Source organism: Triturus cristatus, chromosome 2_1 (genome assembly GCF_964204655.1).
Source record: "Triturus cristatus chromosome 2_1, aTriCri1.1, whole genome shotgun sequence".
Lineage (NCBI taxonomy): Eukaryota > Metazoa > Chordata > Amphibia > Caudata > Salamandridae > Triturus > Triturus cristatus.
The window spans coordinates 502,237,569-502,256,779 of NC_140581.1; the positions used below are offsets into that span (position 1 = coordinate 502,237,569).

Below are 19,211 nucleotides of genomic sequence, written 5' to 3' on the forward strand. Positions count from 1 at the left end.
TAATCAATCCGGGAGAGACTCCCGTGGGCCCCGGAGTGGAAGGTGTATTGTCGCTGAGTGGGGTGCCGCAGCCTCCAACAATCTACCAAGCCAAAAGTATCAATAAAGTCGGGAAGCCACTTCTGAGCCCCCCCGGTGTCTCTGGGCGGGTGCCTATCTAGCATTCCAGAACCAACCCCATTGAAGTCCCCTCCCACCACTAGCATCCCTTCGGGGAGTTCCAACTAGGCCTTGCCCAGATCAGCAAACGTGGAGGCCTGCAAGGCAGGAGGGACATAAACAGAAACCAAAACCAACGTTCTGCCCTCCCACCTCCCCGACACGGCCACAAAGCGCCCCCTATCATCAGCAATGGTGGAGTCAACCTCAAATGGTAGGGAAGCTCTGACAAGTATGCCCGCACCCCTGGATCCCGAGGAAAACCCCGAGTGAGCAATGAATTTGTAGCCCTTTCTGTTAAGTGCATAACACATATTCCCTATAAGGTGGGTCTCCTGCAAGAGGACCACGTCTGGCAAGGTCCGTTTCAAAAATTGCAGGACTATCCCCCGTTTTATACGGTCCCCTAAGCCATTAACATTCCAGCTGAGTACGTTTAAGCCCCTATCCCCCATCCCTGAACACAAAGAGTCCTCCCCCCCCCCCCCAGAGAACCACAATCGGACAATTCTGACAGTCATTGCTACGCCTTGCAAGAAAAAACAACAACCCCAAACAACAACCCCAACATCCTGAAACCCCCCCCCCACCCTGCACCCCTGCGTCAGCTTACAAAGCCCCCCCAACTTGCAGTGTGCCTGTCGCCCTACCAAAAACAAATCTACAAAAAGCACCCCAAGGGAGGAAAGAGCCCCATCTTCCCCCCGCCGCCCTCCCATTACTGCAATAAGGTGCGAGTCACTGTCCAGGGCTGAATCAAAACAGGCCAGCACCGAGGGTATCACTTCTGTCCATCCCGGTCGCCTTCCACCCCATCCACGCTGTCCCGGCCGGGCTGTCGCCGAGGGAGTGCATCCAGCCAGTCCCCTGCCATGTCCGGTGATTCGAAGAAGAAAGTCCGATCCTCATATACCACACGCAGCTTAGCGGGGAAAAGCATGGCATACTTCAGGTCCATATCCCTAAGCCGCCGCTTCACCCCCAGGAAACTTTGCCTCTGTTTCTACACCATCTGGGTGAAATCAGGGTAAAAGCTCACAGAGGCATTTTGAAAAGGCACCGGGCCTGTCACCCTCGATGCTTGCAGGATAGCGTCCCGATCTCGAAAGTGGAAGATCCGGGCGACAATCGGCCGCGGGGGGGCTCCCACCTTAGGCCGTCCGCCAGGCACTCGGTGAGCCCGCTCCACCGCGAAAAACTTGCCGAGGCCCTTTGGCGCAAGATGATTCACCACCAGGTCCTCGACGAGGAGGTCCACGGAGAGCTCCTCCGAAGTTTCTGGGACCCCAATAATACGCACATTATTGCGCCGGGCCCGACCTTCAAAGTCCTCGAGCCGGCGAGCGGAGAGGTCATTCGCGGTTCGTAGCTTGCGGACCTCAGCCTGGAGTTCCGAGACATCGTCCGCGAGGCCAGTAGTCTTGAGGTCCAGGGACTTGACCCGTTCATTGGTTTTTCCCAGGTCCGCGAGAATCAAGTTGACATCGACCAAAATCATGTCCACCTTGTGCGCCAGGGTCTCGAACTGTCGCCCAATCGAAGATTGCATCCCATCTATCGCCCCCTTGATATCCTGCACTGATAACTCCGAGGCTGGGGATGAATCGGCCTTCTGTGCTTCCAGCGACTGTCCCGATCCACCAGGCGACTCCTTCTGCTGGGCATAGCGATGTATATTGTTGGATTGGATATAGCCTCCCCGCCTGGTAGTCTTAGACTTCGACCTGTCTGCCTCCGATTTGGTCGACATCTCGGACAGCAGGACGGTCAGTCGCAAGAGGACGTCCCTCACTCAGGTAGAGGAGACAGGTACGACTAGGTCTTCAACAGCCAGTCAGGATCGGGTGGAGGTCTTCCAGACAACAGAGGATCTGTATGACGCACTCCCAACCCGGAGCAAACAAAGGGCGAGAAAGCGAAAGTGGAAGTGCCACGGCATCCGTCCGTCAGTTCACACCTCCCAAGGCCGCTGTTGTTCAATTAGTGGCCGGGCATCCTGCCAATGCAAGCCCCTGGCATCCTTCGGAGGTAGGCCGCAATCTTCCGCCGTGCACAACTTCGGTCCCCGGTGGGCGATCTTGGCCCAGACAACGTCAATCGCCCCAGCTGTGACTCATCTGCAGGATTCCGTGCATGAAAATCAGGATTTAGGACAGGATGAGTGCCGGAGGGCGCGAGGGTAGCGGGAGCTCAAGGCTCACGCGGCCATCTTGGTCAAGCGCTAAGCTCCTCCCCTCCTCTATGGCCATATTTACTGTTATAATATGAGACCCCTTGCTGAATACCTGATCTGTGCCTCCAAATGTCGCGAAGACCAGTCTGTGCCATAATGGACTGAAGGTATATCCGGGACCTAGAAGGCACCTTAGCTCTACTGCTAGGTGACTTATCTAGTTTGGGGTCGAGAACGATATTAAAATCCCCGGCCATAATAACTGGGTCTGGATAATCCCAAAGATTTGAAAAAATGGTCTTCAGAACGGAGGGGTCATCCTGGTTGGGACTGTAATAGCCCACCAAAGTTAGAAAAGTGCCTAAGATGGTCAGCTTCACAATGACCCACCTGCCGCTTGGATCAACCATGGAGTCTAGGATGCAGGCGTTTGCTTGAATTTTAATTAAGATAGCAACGCCCCTGATATTCTTGGTCTGATTAGAGCAGATCATATGTTCCATCCACTTACAATAGTATTATCAGCAACTTTCCCCATAATGTTAATCCATATCGTTCCATCACTTAGGTAAAAGCCAATACACAGCGTCCATTAGTGTCCTCAACTAAGTGCAATGCAGCTGGGGTCAGAGACATTACATGTAATGCAGAGTGATTGTTGTACGAAGGGACGCAGTAGTGAGTTTGGGCTTCTTGTAGTTGTGATCTCGGTGTTTGAGTAGTCATGGAGCATCCACCTAATTGCAAAACACACAAGGTGATGGACGGAATGTTGCACATTGGCAAAACATTCACCTCCAGTCACAGATCTTGGTTTAATCCATCGTTATTTTGCTCACCACGCCACCCCAGTTCAGACATGGCCATATGCAAATCAGTCTTGACCCTGTGCCTCATGGGAACATTCCAGCCCGAACTTCCAAGCCATGTCTTCCCTGGACCGGAATCAAGCATCCTAGGACCGGTTTCGGGGTTTCACCCCTCTTCAGCCAGGATAGCTTAACTCCAGTGGCGTAGTAGGCACGGGACCCACGTCTGGGCATACCCGTCCCACATAGGGCGAACAGCAAAACACACAAGGTGATGGACGGAATGTTGCACATTGGCAAAACATTCACCCCCAGTCATAGATCTGGGTTTAATCCATCATTATTTTGCTCACCACGCCACCCCAGTTCAGACATGGCCATATGCAAATCAGTCTTGACCCTGTGCCTCATGGGAACAGTCCAGCTCGAACTTCCAAGCCATGTCTTCCCTGGACCGGAATCAAGCATCCTAGGACCGGTTTCGGGGTTTCACTCCTCTTCAGCCAGGATAGCTTAACTCCAGTGGCGTAGTAGGCACGGGACCCACGTCTGGGCATACCCTTCCCACATAGTGCGAACAGCAAAACACACAAGGTGATGGACGGAATGTTGCACATTGGCAAAACATTCACCCCCAGTCACAGATCTGGGCTTAATCCATCGTTATTTTGCTCACCACGCCACCCCAGTTCAGACATGGCCATATGCAAATCAGTCTTGACCCTGTGCCTCATGGGAACAGTCCCGCCCGAACTTCCAAGTCATGTCTTCCCTGGACCGGAATCAAGCATCCTAGGACGGGTTTCGGGGTTTCACCCCTCTTCAGCCAGGATAGCTTAACTCCAGTGGCGTAGTAGGCACGGGACCCACGTCTGGGCATACCCTTCCCACATAGGGCGAACAGCAAAACACACAAGGTGATGGACGGAATGCTGCACATTGGCAAAACATTCACCCTCAGTCACAGATCTGGGTTTAATCCATTGTTATTTTGCTCACCACGCCACCCCAGTTCAGACATGGCCATATGCAAATCAGTCTTGACCCTGTGCCTCATGGGAACAGTCCAGTCCGAACTTCCAAGCCATGTCTTCCCTGGACCGGAATCAAGCATCCTAGGACCGGTTTCGGGGTTTCACCCCTCTTCAGCCAGGATAGCTGAACTCCAGTGGCGTAGTAGGCACGGGACCCACGTCTGGGCATACCCTTCCCACATAGGGCGAACAGCAAAACACACAAGGTGATGGACGGAATGTTGCACATTGGCAAAACATTCACCCCCAGTCACAGATCTGGGTTTAATCCATTGTTATTTTGCTCACCACGCCACCCCAGTTCAGACATGGCCATATGCAAATCAGTCTTGACCCTGTGCCACATGGGAACAGTCCAGCCCGAACTTCCAAGCTATGTCTTCCCTGGACCGGAATCAAGCATTCTAGGATCGGTTTCGGGGTTTCACCCCTCTTCAACCAGGATAGCTTAACTCCAGTGGCGTAGTAGGCACGGGACCCACGTCTGGGCATACCCTTCCCACATAGGGCGAACAGCAAAACACACAAGGTGATGGACGGAATGTTGCACATTGACAAAACATTCACCCCCAGTCACAGATCTGGGTTTAATCCATCGTTATTTTGCTCACCACGCCACCCCAGTTCAGACATGGCCATATGCAAATCAGTCTTGACCCTGTGCCTCATGGGAACAGTCCAGCCCGAACTTCCAAGCCATGTCTTCCCTGGACCGGAATCAAGCATCCTAGGACCGGTTTCGGGGTTTCACCCCTCTTCAGCCAGGATAGCTTAACTCCAGTGGCGTAGTAGGCACGGGACCCACGTCTGGGCATACCCTTCGCACATAGGGCGAACAGCAAAACACACAAGGTGATGGACGGAATGTTGTACATTGGCAAAACATTCACCCCCAGTCACAGATTTGGGTTTAATTCATCGTTATTTTGCTCACCACGCCACCCCAGTTCAGACATGGCCATATGCAAATCAGTCTTGACCCTGTGCCTCATGGGAACAGTCCAGCCCGAACTTCCAAGCCATGTCTTCCTTGGACCGGAATCAAGCATCCTAGGACCGGTTTCGGGGGGGGTGAAACCTGGTGGAGGGGGATTCACTCATTATTTGGTCCCGCATAATTTGCACACCAGAATTGATTTTTGGTCTGTACAGAGACCCCTGTTTCAGCAGGTACAAGATAGCAAGGTGCTCCCCCGATCCCTTTCATATCATTCCCCAATAATGTTGGATATCGAAAATTTGAGAAAGAAGACGGGCACCTTTCTCATGGCATTCCCCCCATACTCTTTGATGGATAGTGTTTTTCGTTCTGAACTTGCTGAAGCTATAGAATGCTTTTTGATACCAATATTGGGTCTGTCCAGTGTTTCTCCACGATCTGGGAAACGTTCAAGGTGTACATCAGGGGAGTAGCCATGTCCAAACACTCCGGGGTCCTGCACGCTATCCGTCAGCGTCTGGTAAGCCTTCAAGAGTTAGAAAAGGAAGCCCTAGCAGATGACAGCCCTTTGATAGCTGATTGCTTAAAGGAGACACTGGTAGAATATCATGAGATTGCAGACAGCAAAATAAAACACTTGGGGTAATATGCTGTAGCTAGGACGTATGGTGCGCGCGAGCGCCCGGGTGCGATGTTGGCTGCCCTGCTGCGGAGAAAGAGTGAGGAGATACGTGCCTCGGACGGGGGTAACTGACTGATGCTATAGAGATTGCATATTACCAATATTATGAAGAACTGTACTGTACGAAAGAGAGCACGGATGCAACAGCTATTTCAGAATACCTAGAACATATACAGATGCCCTGGCTGTCTAATGAGCATAGGGAACACCTTATGAAACCATTGGATTCACACGAGATCCTGGTAGCCTTAAATTCGATGAGAGTGGGAGGCGTGCCTGGATTAGACGGCCTCACCGTTGCATTTTATAGAGAATTCAAGGACCTCTTGATCCCGCATTTGCGTACACTCTGAGGAGATGGGGGAGGAGGGGACAATGCCACCCTCAATGAGAGAAGCACTTATTGTCACTATATTAAAACCTGGCAAACTCCCGGACTAATGTTCATCCTTTCGGCCTCTATCGCTTCCTAATGTCGACACTAAAGTGTTTATGAAGATCTTGGCAAACTGACTTGCCCCCTTGGTACCACTGTTGGTGGGCCCGGAGCAGTCGGGTTTTGTCCCAGAAAGTAATTTGTCAAACAATCTGAGAACGGTCTTTGGTGCCATCCAACATATTATGCCTGAGGTTAAAGCTGCAGCGGTCTGTTTGGATGTCGAAAAGGCCTTTCTATTCTGTAGAATGGAATTTTATCTACACCGTACGGAGGCGCATGGGGGTAGGAGATATCTATCTCAGGCAGGTAGGGGTGCTACACAACTCTCCTGCTGCTCGGATAAGAATTGGCGACATAGGGGACGTGACTATCAGATTATCGAGAGGCACACGACAAGGATGCCTGCTGTCCCCTCTACTATATGCTTTAATTGCTGAGCCTCTTGCATGTGCCTTAAGGGAATACCATAGTCGTAGGGGGCTTATATTTCCTGACTATAACCTCATAGTGTCGGCATATGCAGATGATACGCTGTTCTATGTCAGGTATCCTGAAATAAACCTGACCCTCAACAAGGAGGTGCGATATGGTGAAAGGTCTGGCCTTAAAATCAACTGGGCTAAATCAACAATTTTCCCTTTGACACCAGCTATGTTATCAGTGCGACTGGATTACCCCCTACAGTGTACATCGGACCCGATCCGGTATCTAGACATACGCGTACATACGGATTCGGCTTTGGTGCTCAGCAAAAACTATGGCAGAATGATTACCAGATTAGAGGAAGAAGTGGCTGTATGGATTCACCTCCCCTTGTCATTGCAAGGGCGTATATCCCTAATGAAGATGGTGGTGTTACCTAGATTTTTGTTTTTATTCCTAAATATCCTGATTGTGCTACCGATGCATATTTTTAAGACACTTCGCTCTCTATTGACGAGATTGGCTTGGGCAGGGAAGCAACCGCGGGTCAGTTGGAATGTTCTTACACTTCCATACTCTATGGGAGGGCTCGGGGCTCAAGATCTGGAACTATACTATAGAGCGGCTCAGGGATCCCACGCTTTCCACTGGCTCCATGAGGAAATGCGCCCTCCACATTTATTAATTGAATAGGTGGCGGCAGTGCCTGAATCATTGCCACTGGTGCTGTTTCGGGCCCCTCTCAGAAGGACTGGGGTTCTGAACTCTGTTAATTCAGTGGTGCACGCGTGGCACAATCTGCTGAAATGGCAGGCGGGCGCGATTCTCTATTCCCCCTTGACCCCGATTGCATGGTGTGACTATGTGCCATTGAGCCAAGAGAAGGGAGTAGCACAAGCTCTTGAGATACTTGGTGTCACCAAGATGGGCGTTCTGTTCTCAGAGGGCAAAGCCAGGAGTTGGGATGAGCTAGATGCGGAGGTGGGGGATTTGACACCGCTTGCTCGCTTCCAGTTTCCTAGAGTGAGACATGCACTGCGTGAGCTGCTCGGTGAGGAGATGTTGGAACCTCCTGAACTGAGGGCACTCTCTCGCATATTGCACTGTGTGACCCCTAGAAGGATTGTTTCCATTATTTATGATATCATGCAAGATTATAGAAGACATCACTATACGAAGGCCAGACTAGAATGGCAAACAGATTTAGGGGTGACACTAGAGGATACTGTCTGGTGATATTGTTGTGAGACTGCACAGCAAGTTTCCCTGAATGGTAGACATTGTTTGATCCACTTTAAATTCCTACAAAGAGCCTACTATACACCAGAATAGCAATTTAGGTATGGCCTGCAAGACACTGCAGATTGTGAGAGGTGCGGGGCAGACTCGGTGGGGTTTCTGCATAAAGCCTGGACATGCACGGGATAGCGTGGTTCTGGGAACAGATTTTACAAATATTATACGAAATCACTGGTTTGGAACTTACACTAAACCCACTGGTGGTGCTGTCGGGGTACACTGGGAAGCTGCCGAAAGAGGTGCGAAAACGTATTGGTATGGGATTGTTGCTTGCTAAACGAAGAATCACTATGCGGTGGGCGCAGGGACCTGTACCTAATATTACAGAATGGACCAAAGATATGATATATTGCAATACACAATCTGAATTGTAGAGTGATTTGCTACCTCCTCAGAGCCGTCCTAAGAGCTTTTGGTGACTGTACCAACAGTACTTGATGGGAAAAGAAATGGGGGAGGTGGAGGGACAAAAGAAAAAGATAGTGGGTATACTCTGAAATAATGGTGGTCTTGTTTGCGCATGTGGAGGTGTTACGTAAGACAAGGTTTGAGCAGCTTCATGTCACGATTGGAGGGTACTGCTTGATGTTGACCTTGGAAAGACTATGGGGCTATGTCCTGTTGGAAATGTTATAAGTTTGTATCAAAGAAGAGGGGATTGCACTGTAATTGGTTGTGACGTTTACACACTGTACCTGCTAATAGTCACTATATGAATTTGTTTTACAATTTTCAATAAAAGCTATATCATATGCCAGCTTCGCCCTACACTGCAAAGAGGCCGATCTACTGAATAAGCTGCTACTGACCACATAGAAAAAGGTTTTTCATCTGCCATAGTCAGCCTCGCTGGCGCAGGTGTGACTTGTATTTGGGCTCATGAATGAAACAATAGGGAGAATTTACACCACTGTGGTAAATAAAATTCCTTTACCTGGACTTAATTTGATACAGAAACATAATAAAATAGCTCAGTAAAATGAGAGGCAGAATCCGTGGTATTAGAGGTTCGGAATGGGCTTTATTCCAGTGATCGATTATAATCGGTTGCTCCAAGTTCCATCACCACGGAGGTTCAGGAAGTGAAGTACATACATTATTGACATGAAATGACTTTTATAGATCATACATTACAATGAAGCGAATGCAGTAGGCGTAACAATTGATAAGGAAAATGACGATTTATCTGCGTAACCGAAAATAGGTGGAACAAGGAGTAAAAAGGAACGTAATTGGTTATGATGTCACATATAGGTGGATCTATAAGATAATACTTGGCATAGATGCGCGCGCAGCAACATGACGTGTAATTGACGTGTAACTAGGGGGTGAAGGGGACTTGACATTTAGCTCTACATGTGGAGACAAGAAGTCTGGGGGGTCAAGTCAACCTAATCCCAAATCATATCTAACATCCTATGTTTAAAGAACTATGTTATCCACGAAAGAAGGACTCTCGGACAGAATCTATTCTATACTGACTGTGCGTGCGTGTACAAGCGTCTAAGTGTCTACACTAAATGCGAGGGGATAGGAATATTCCATGGTAACAGGACTATGATTTACTTGCATAAGGGCAGAGAAGCCGGGCCTTTTGCTTGGTAACTGGAAGAATGTTTACTTAAACTACTAGGCAGGAATGCATCGGCTGAGGGGGAAGCAGATAATTCGAAGGTGAAATACAGTTCTTGGCAGAGAATAGGCTGATGTCAGGCTTCGTGAGCCGCGCAGAGAATGAGACAAAGTTCATGGTCACAGATGCAGGCTCAGACTGGAGCTTTCAGAGGCAGAAGGCAAGAAGAGTTTGATGACAGAATCAGGGCCTACTTGCCTGGACTGTAAAATGGAGTAACTGAGCCATATAAAGCCGGTGGCCTTTCATATTTAGGAATGGAATATCCGGCCTATTCATGGCGGATCTGACAGAGGACATGTTGACGGTGGACGCACATGTATTTGCGTCTTCATAACTGGAACTGGAGGGAACATACATGTACTTGTAACATGCACATAGAACCGTTGGGGTCCAAGATAGGGGACATAACTGACCAGAAAAATCCATATTTCCACATTCCCTCCTTGTCCCCTACTTGCCCGTTAAGAGATATCAATCTTCATTAATCCATTGATCTGTTCATATAACATCATTTGTTCTTCTTTCTTCTTCCGTGACGAATGAAATCTTGGTGGTGGAATACACGATGTGGCACACAGACCACAGATCGCTGGTCCACATTGTAGACATAGACAGCAACTGAATAGTATGAGAAGGCCAATACCTAGGAAGGATAGAACTCTCCATCCCCAGGCTGATATCATACTCCAAAACCAACTGGACCAAGTCCAAGTGCCTGGGTTCTGGTGTATCTGGTTTACAATCTTATGAAGGCGAGTTATGGCTTTATATACTGATGGCGAATTTTCTGGTATGAATACGCAGCAGCTTGATCCGATGACCCTACAAGCTCCGCCCCTATCAGCCAGGATGACGTCAAGGACAAGACGATTTTGAAGCACAACAATCCGCATAGCAGACTGCTCTTCTGTTAAATTGCCTAAGGCGGAAATAGTTTCATTTACTACTGCTTCAAGGGTTCTAGTTAATCTACGTATCAGCTTACTATTTGTAACAGTACCTATATAAGGAAAGAGACCTTTATTGAAATCTGTGTATTTTTCCCATGCTGTTTCAGTGTAATCGACAATTGGGAGATCTCTCCGCTCTCTGTTGTGTACTAAATGAATATTTCTGTAATAATCAGGAGGAGCTAGGAAAACAGGTGGCAAAAGGAATGCAATGTAGCAGGTACCATCCCAATCTAGAGGTAGACGCATATATGCAGTCTGACCACATATAAAGTAGGAGTGGCGATAAGCTCTAAATGAAGATTTGCCTTGATCACTGAATTCTACTGTAGTAGTGCATTTACTATGGCCCATATGTATGGAACCAACCTTTCTTACACACAATTCACCCTTCGCTGGGAATACTGACATGGTGGGTAAAACTAGTTCAACTTCGGATACGACATTTAGAATCATGAGATTAGGTATAAAATTACCTAATCCATATACTTCATTTTCTAGATCAGTTCCTGTTCTTTTGGGGCGACCCTCCTTGTCAGGGTAGCAGACCTTGAGTAAAACTAGGTTCAGGTTTCCCCATACCCACTGATCTTGGTAAACTGCTGTGTCTGAGTCTATGGAATTGATTAAACTAAACCATGCTCCACAGGAGCCATTATGTGTAAATGGGTGTGGAAAGAATGGCAGGACTCCTTCATAATTCTGATAGGGAGGGAGCCGACCACACACCCAACAATTGGTGGCATTACTAGTCTGATGGGAATGATGTAACATACTAATGAAAGTGTTATTGCGCAGCGCAAGTCTATAAGACAATTCATGCGGCGGTAGGTCACTAAAAGAATGTTCTGCGGTAACATTATAAACGTTTCTGGCAATAGGGTAATATATGTGCAACAATATACTTGCAGTAATTATTAAAAGACTTAAGGAAAACAAGATTATTAATGTCACTATGCAATGGCTACGCAGTGATTTACAATACGCCTGTCGTTTCAACATTTTCCGCGACTGTCCATGATTCAGGTCTTGATATGACTTGAATGAATCCAGCCCTTGCGGCCCTCGATCTTCACGGCTGTCCTTGTGGTCAGCAAGACCAACTTGGGTGTCTTCCACCTGGGCTCCAGCTGAGTCTTTCGGTCGAAATTTCTCACAAATACGAGATCACCCGGAACTACGTCATGGGGTTTCACCTCAGTGTTGTCGGGAAAGGCTGAAGCTACCTGTGAACGACAAGATTGTAGTGCAGACATCAAGGAAGCCAAGTAATCTGTCAGCATATTACAGTCAACATCAGTTATTTTGCGTGGTATAGGCGTCCCCCACATATTTGGTGGTCTACCAAAGATCACCTCATATGGGGATAGCCCTGTTCGAGAGTGTGCTACCATTCTCATGTAAAAGAGTGCAACTGGTAACGCTACTACCCAGTCGACACCTTTCTCTCTGCATATTTTGGACAATCTGATTTTCAGTATCTGGTTATGTCTTTCTACGAGACCTGCTGCCTCGGGGTGTCGGACACAGTGGAATTTCCACTGATATCCTAACAGAAGTGAAACATGTTTCATTAATTCGGATGAGAACGGCTGGCCGTTATCTGAGTAGACAACACGTGGTAAACCGTATCGTGGGAAGAATTCTTGAACCAACTGTTTGGCAGTAGTCGGGGCAGTGTAATCTGAAACCGGGTATGCCTCCGTCCAACGGGACAGAGCGCAGACAACTACGAGAACATATTTGAATCCTCGACATCGTTCCATCTGGATATAATCCATCTGGAGCACTTCAAAAGGGTGATCAGGAGGATGAAATCCACCCTGTTCTACGGGAACGCTTTTTCCTGGGTTAAACTGACAACAGATCATACAGGTACGGACCTTTTGTTTGGCTGCTGCTCGCAAATGTTTATTGAACCAAATGTGTTGAATGCTGTCTAGCATAGCTTTTTCTCCGAGATGAGCTGGACTATGTGTAGTGTTAATTATAACTTGGACCATTGAATCAGGAAGGAACCATACAGACTTTTCCTTCATCATCCATCCTTGATCCGTTTGGATCCCTCCTAATTCAGTCCATTTCTTTATTTCGTCTGGTGTAGCATGTGTCTGTATGTCAATTACGTCAAGAGTAGGATCTTTAACTGTCATACACTGTGTCGGTGTCGGAACTATTGTCTTTATCATGTCGGGGGTTTGAGTTTGAGCAGTCTGTTTAGCTGTTCTGTCGGCTAGATCATTGCCTTGGGAAATGATATCAGTAACTTTCGTATGAGCCTTACATTTCATAATTGATATTGCAGTAGGTAGATGTATTGCATCTAATAAGGCATGAATGAGGGGTCCGTGCTGAATGTGGGCACCGTGGGAAGTTAAATAACCTCTCTCTCGCCACAGCACGCCGAAGTCATGTACAACTCCGAATGCATAACGTGAATCAGTGTATATGTTGACTTTTTTATTCGTGGCTTGAATACAGGCTTGTGTCAGAGCGATGAGCTCTGCGGCTTGAGCTGACAAAGTATTTATACGATTAGTTTCAATGACTTCAGTATCTGTTGTGACTGCGTAAGCGGCCACTAACTTTCCTGTACTTGTTCTCATACATGAACCATCTACATACAATGTCAGGTCTGGATCTGACAATGGGACATCGGTTAAGTCTTGTCTGGGTTTTGTCGTTTTAGTAATAACTTCAATACAGTCATGAGCTAGTGGGTCTGTTCCGGTTACTGGCAAAAGTGTGGCAGGATTTAATGTGTTACAGCGTCTGATTTCTATGTGTGGCTGAAACAATGTAAGTTCGTACCCTGTAAGTCGCGCTATAGTCAAGTGTTGTGTTTGCGTTCTATTTACAAGAACCTCTACTGCATGTGGTACTTGAACTGTCAATGGATGTCCTAACACTATGGCATCGCTTTGTCTGATTGCTAAAGCTGTCGCTGCTACTGATTTTAGGCATGCAGGCAAAGCCTGAGCTACGGGGTCTAATGTACTAGAAAAATAAGCACATGGTTTGTGTGCTCCTGCTTGTTCCTGTGTGAGTACTGACAAGGCAGTACCTTCGCGTTCTGTAACAAAGAGTGTAAACTGTTTTCTGTAACATGGTGTTGCTAAAACAGGTGCTTGACATAAAGCTTTCTTTAGGCTTTCAAAAGCTTGTGTATGTTCCTGAGTCCAAGGGAGAACAGTCGATGTGGCTGCCTCCTGTGTGGTTAACTGAATGAGTGGTTTTGCTAGAAATGCGTACTGAGGGATCCACTGCCTGCAATATGAAGTGAGACCTATGAAAGCCCGCACCTCCTTTTGTGTCTTGGGTATTGGCATGTTAGCTATTAACTGAATGCGGTCCGGTGTAAGCTGCCTTCCCTCCTTGGACAGCGAGTGTCCAAGATAAACAACTCGCTGGACACAGAATTGCAGCTTAGAAGGGGACACCTTGTGCCCCTTTTCGGCTAGAAATTTTAAAACTGTCAGTGATGCTTTTTCACATTCTGGTTCGCTTCTTGCGGTGATCAGCAGATCATCGACGTATTGGAGCAGAGCAGTGTTAACTGGCATGTGGATACTGTCTAGTTCTCGTTTCAGTGCTTGACTATAGATGCTGGGGCTTTCTGTAAATCCTTGAGGTGCGCGTGAGAATTTAAAGCTACGTCCATTTAAACTAAATCCGAACAAATATTGGCTCTCCGGATCTATTGGGACGCTGAAAAAAGCATTCTTGAGATCAATTACAGTAAAGAATGTTGCTTCGGAATCAATGGCTGTCAGTAATGACGAGATATCTGGGACCACAGGGAATTGTGGCACAATGCACTTGTTTAATTCGCGCAGATCAATAACCAATCGATATACTGGCGGGGCCTTTGGATCTGTTCGTTTAAGAATCAGAATTATCGGTGAATTACATACATTGGAGTCTGTTTCCACAACTACTCCTTGGGCAATGAGCTCGTCAATGATTTGTAGTAAAGCCACTACAGCATCTGGTGGTAACTTGTATTGTCGCATTCGTGGTAGCACCACTCCTGCCTTTAATGTGACTCGATATGGTGTAATATTCATGCAACCAACATCAGTAGGGCCTTGTGCCCATAGATGTGTAGGTAAAGTCTGCAGTCGGGGATCCATGTCTCTAGACACATAGTGACCTTTAAAATCACGTAAAAACAACCTTACTCCTTCCGGAGAACAACATATTATGGCTCCTAGAGCTTTCAATGTTTTTATTCCTAGCAAGTTTTCTGGACATGATTTAGTAAGCAATAAATCAGTAGTTCGGGTCAGAGGTCCTATCGTAAGTGGAAGTGGCTGTGATACTTCATTAACAATAGGTTTTCCTGAAAAACCAAGGGAAATATTCTGTGAGCCTGAGAGGGGTGCCCCTGGAACTTCACTACGTTTTATAGTTGTTCGACTTGCCCCTGTATCGAGTAAAAATTTTCTATCTTGGCCTAATAATTCACTATGTACATAAGGTCCTTCTTGATCTACAGGTATTTCAATAAGGGGTAAGTCAACTTCCCTCTCTAGGCTAGTTCATGCGTAACGCTGATACTCAGGATATTCATACTGGGCGGTCTGATACATTTGTCGTGTTGTTGTCTGTGTGGCAGCAACAGGCAACGGTGGTGCAGCTGGCACAAACTGTATTGGCTGTTGTGCGGCTGGCATGGCCTGGGCATGCTGCAGAGCTCCTTGTTCATTCTGATCTTGTCTGAGTGGCCGTGATCTTTCTTGTGTTTTACCTATGCTGATATTATGTTTCAAAACTGGACAGTCGTGTACGTAATGACCTGGCTTTTTACAATAATTGCATGTCCCTTTTACAGGTCCTGCTGAATCGGAATGTGTCATACCCTTTTTATGTCCTTCAGCTGGAACTGTCTGGGAAACTAGCATTTTCATTTTCGTGTCTTTCATGCGTCTGTGTTCATGTTCTTGTTCCTCTCTAATTCTATTGTGATGGTACTGTAACATTTGTAACATTTGTGATGGAGTGTTACCTTGCCAGGTACTCTCGAATTTTAATACTCTATTCTTTACTGGGGGCAGGGCATTTTCTACTAATTTTGTTACAAACAGATGTGGATATGATTCGCTACTTGCTTTTATGCCACTATTTATACCAAAACATTTTTCAAATCGGGCATAGTAATCACTAGTGTCTTCATCTTGCTTCTGTTTACAGGCTGAAATTGTACCCCAATCTTCCTTTTTCGTAGTTAATAAACGTGGCAGTACCTGTACTAATAAACCTGGTAGTGCTTTAGTTTTATCCCCAAGTCCTGCTCCTGCAGTTCGGGCCTTTTCTTCCGCTTCTAACACTGACCATTCTATCTTTTGGTCTCCTACCTCCCACTCTTTTTCCTTGAGTTTCTCGTAAATGCCAGCAGGCATCAATACCTTTAATATTGTCATAATGTCGGGATAGGTATACTCTCCCATGAGTAACATGTCTTTAATTTCTCGGTGAAAACCCGCTGGATCTTTGTCATGACTGGGTACCACTTTCTTCATTTGTAACAATTCTATTTTTGATATGGGCGTATATACAAATACGCGCTTAAACTCGTTGTCCTCGCCTTTTATTGGGTGCACTTCTCGTAAGGGATTCTGTCTATCCATGTGATACGTGGTTCTTTCCTTGACGGGTAATGAGACACGGTCTGAACATACAAAAAGAATATACTGCTTTCTTGATTCTAGAATTTCTTTAATTAATTTAGTACCTGAACCTCTCCATTTATTCATAAGCAATTCAGTCAATATGTCAGGTAAGGGACCAGGGTCCGAATGCTGACTCCGATATAGTATAATGAGTTGTTGAATCATATAAATCCCAACTAACCTCTGTTCATCTGGGGTGAGATTCAAAAATGTGCGTACTACTGTATCATCACTATATTTTCCGGGACTGTCCACCCAATGGACAGCTGCCCTGGCTAAATCTTGTTCATCCATAGAATCGAGAAAATGATAACCCCTTCGTTCTCGGAGTAGTTTGTCGGCGGTTTGGAACGAATGCTCGTTAGACCTTATATTAATTATAGGTATTTGGAAATTCCTGTTATTATCTGGACGTATCGGACGTATCGAGTCAGTAAGACATCTATTACTATTACAAGATCTTCCTCTACCTACATAGGCTATGGTGTCCGACGGTCCTGTGGGCAGTCCTGACCCTTCTTCCTCGCTTTGTTCGAACTCGTCTACCTCTAATCTTTCTTCGTGTAGGCGTTCTATTTCTTTACGGATCTTTCGGCACATGGCTATTATACAATTTTGCTTATCATGTCTCCCTTCTGATATATTCTGGCTCCATCTGGTAAGAATTTGCATTGCTTCCGGGTCTACCCCCGGTCGGTCTTGATTTCTGATCACACAATTTATGAGGAAACGTAACAGTTCCCCCTGTATCTCTACTTTCTGGTATTCCATAGCTCTGTTAATACATTCTGGATCTCGCCCTGTTTGGACAAAATGATATATTTTATCTAGATGCGCAGTCATTCCTGGTAACTTCCCTAAATACACTGCGGCTCGTCTGATACGCAATGATGCCAGGGTCATTTCGTCCTCTTTACCGGGCACAGGGTAATATCTGCAATCTATAAGAAGTTCCTTCAGCGTACGGGCACTTATGAGTTTGGGTGTACGTGAATGTGCCGACTCTTGAAAAGTAAGTTTATTCATTCTGGGTGGCGTAGAAAAAATATTGGTAGCACCTCCCGTGGCCCCATCTGGGGTGTCGGGTGTGAAAGGATTCGTTGAACGTGATACGGCAACTACAGGTGTGGACACAGCTATAGAAGTAGCTGTAGGAACAGATGTAGAAACAGATGTGCTTGCCGGCTGTAGGGATACGGGTACTGGATCTTGGCGTTGGACCTCCCTGGTATGCGGTCTATGTGGGGCAGAATTAGCATACTCGGGAGCTGCGTCATCTAAATATGAGGAGAGAAAAACATCTTCTGCGGTTCTAGGATGCCCCTTAGGATGTACCTTTATTGGGAACAATGGGGGTGGCAAGTCTTTCGGTATTTCTGGAGTAGCCTTAGGTAGTCCTTCGGCCAGGAGGGGATACATACCATTCATAAGGGCATTTCTTTGCCTATCTACTTGTTCTGATATCACTCGGATACCTTCCTCAATTAATAGATTTTCTCGGACTTCATTTGATTTTTCTTTACTCTTTTCTTCCTGTCTACGTGCTTTTTCTGTTCGTCTATGTGATTCTTTACGCCATAATTCAACGGCGTCTTTCTGTGACTGTCTGACTTTCCTTTTCCATAACTCTTCCTCGACTTTCATGATGCACTCTGCATCCCAGGTTCCCGCTGCGGGCCACCTCTGACTTTCTGGTAATCCTTTGGTGTAGTCTACCCATAAATCAAGAAATAATATAGCGTCTAAGCCATGTTTGTGATACATGAAGTGCCCTGGAGTATCCCTAGGAGGAATAGGGACGGCTTCTTCGAGAACCCCTTTTCTAGTAGTGATCTGTCTTAATTTCGAAAAGAGCGGCATATTGGCAACTGATCCGATACTTAATTTTGAACACACTTAATACAAAAGCACAATAATGAACAACCATTCATACCACAATATGCAGGACGTTTTTTAAACACATTAAACATTAAACATTAAACCTTTAACTGAAACAACAATGATGATCGTCTGCATAACTAATCACCAAGCTTAATTCTTGACAATAACTAGATACTTCGGAATACTTGATATACTGCTAAACAGTACAGATACACTGCTAAAACAGTGCAGACCGGATTTGTGTACCCAAACCCGTCTTGACCGGCACAACCTATGTGCACGTCAGAAATGCCTCCCCAGTAATGGTACTCACCGGGTAGCTTCGGAAACGGAAGGCCTCGGTAACTTGAACTTGAACCGGACTGGACTCGACTCGACTCGTCGGAAACTGGACTCGACTTCGAACTGGTGGGCCTCTGTATACCTCGGATCTTGCTCTCTCAGCTAGGCTCTGGTCGGGATACTTCGCACTTCTCACCGCCTCGTCTGGGTGTTGATCGCAGCCTCAGTCGCCCCCGCTTGACCGGAGGGAGATACAGGAAATCCTGCTGGTACGCGTTATTGTCCGTCCAGCTGTGGCAGGAGACCGGGCCTGCAACTCACCGCCGGCGCGTGAGATGAGAAAGTGTCCCTGTTCGGGCGCCATTCATGTGGTAAATAAAATTCCTTTACCTGGACTTAATTTGATACAGAAACATAATAAAATAGCTCAGTAAAATGAGAGGCAGAATCCGTGGTATTAGAGGTTCGGAATGGGCTTTATTCCAGTGATCGATTATAATCGGTTGCTCCAAGTTCCATCACCACGGAGGTTCAGGAAGTGAAGTACATACATTATTGACATGAAATGACTTTTATAGATCATACATTACAATGAAGCGAATGCAGTAGGCGTAACAATTGATAAGGAAAATGACGATTTATCTGCGTAACCGAAAATAGGTGGAACAAGGAGTAAAAAGGAACGTAATTGGTTATGATGTCACATATAGGTGGATCTATAAGATAATACTTGGCATAGATGCGCGCGCAGCAACATGACGTGTAATTGACGTGTAACTAGGGGGTGAAGGGGACTTGACATTTAGCTCTACATGTGGAGACAAGAAGTCTG

The 19,211-nt window shown here is 46.6% G+C and overlaps 1 protein-coding gene across 2 annotated transcripts in view; it reads right to left on the reverse strand.

The window, feature by feature from the left end:
- The window catches only part of LOC146865550 (baculoviral IAP repeat-containing protein 1-like), a 649,379-nt gene that overhangs the window by 437,605 nt on the left and 192,563 nt on the right, over nucleotides 1-19,211 (reverse strand). The gene's annotated exons all lie outside the window — the stretch shown is intronic.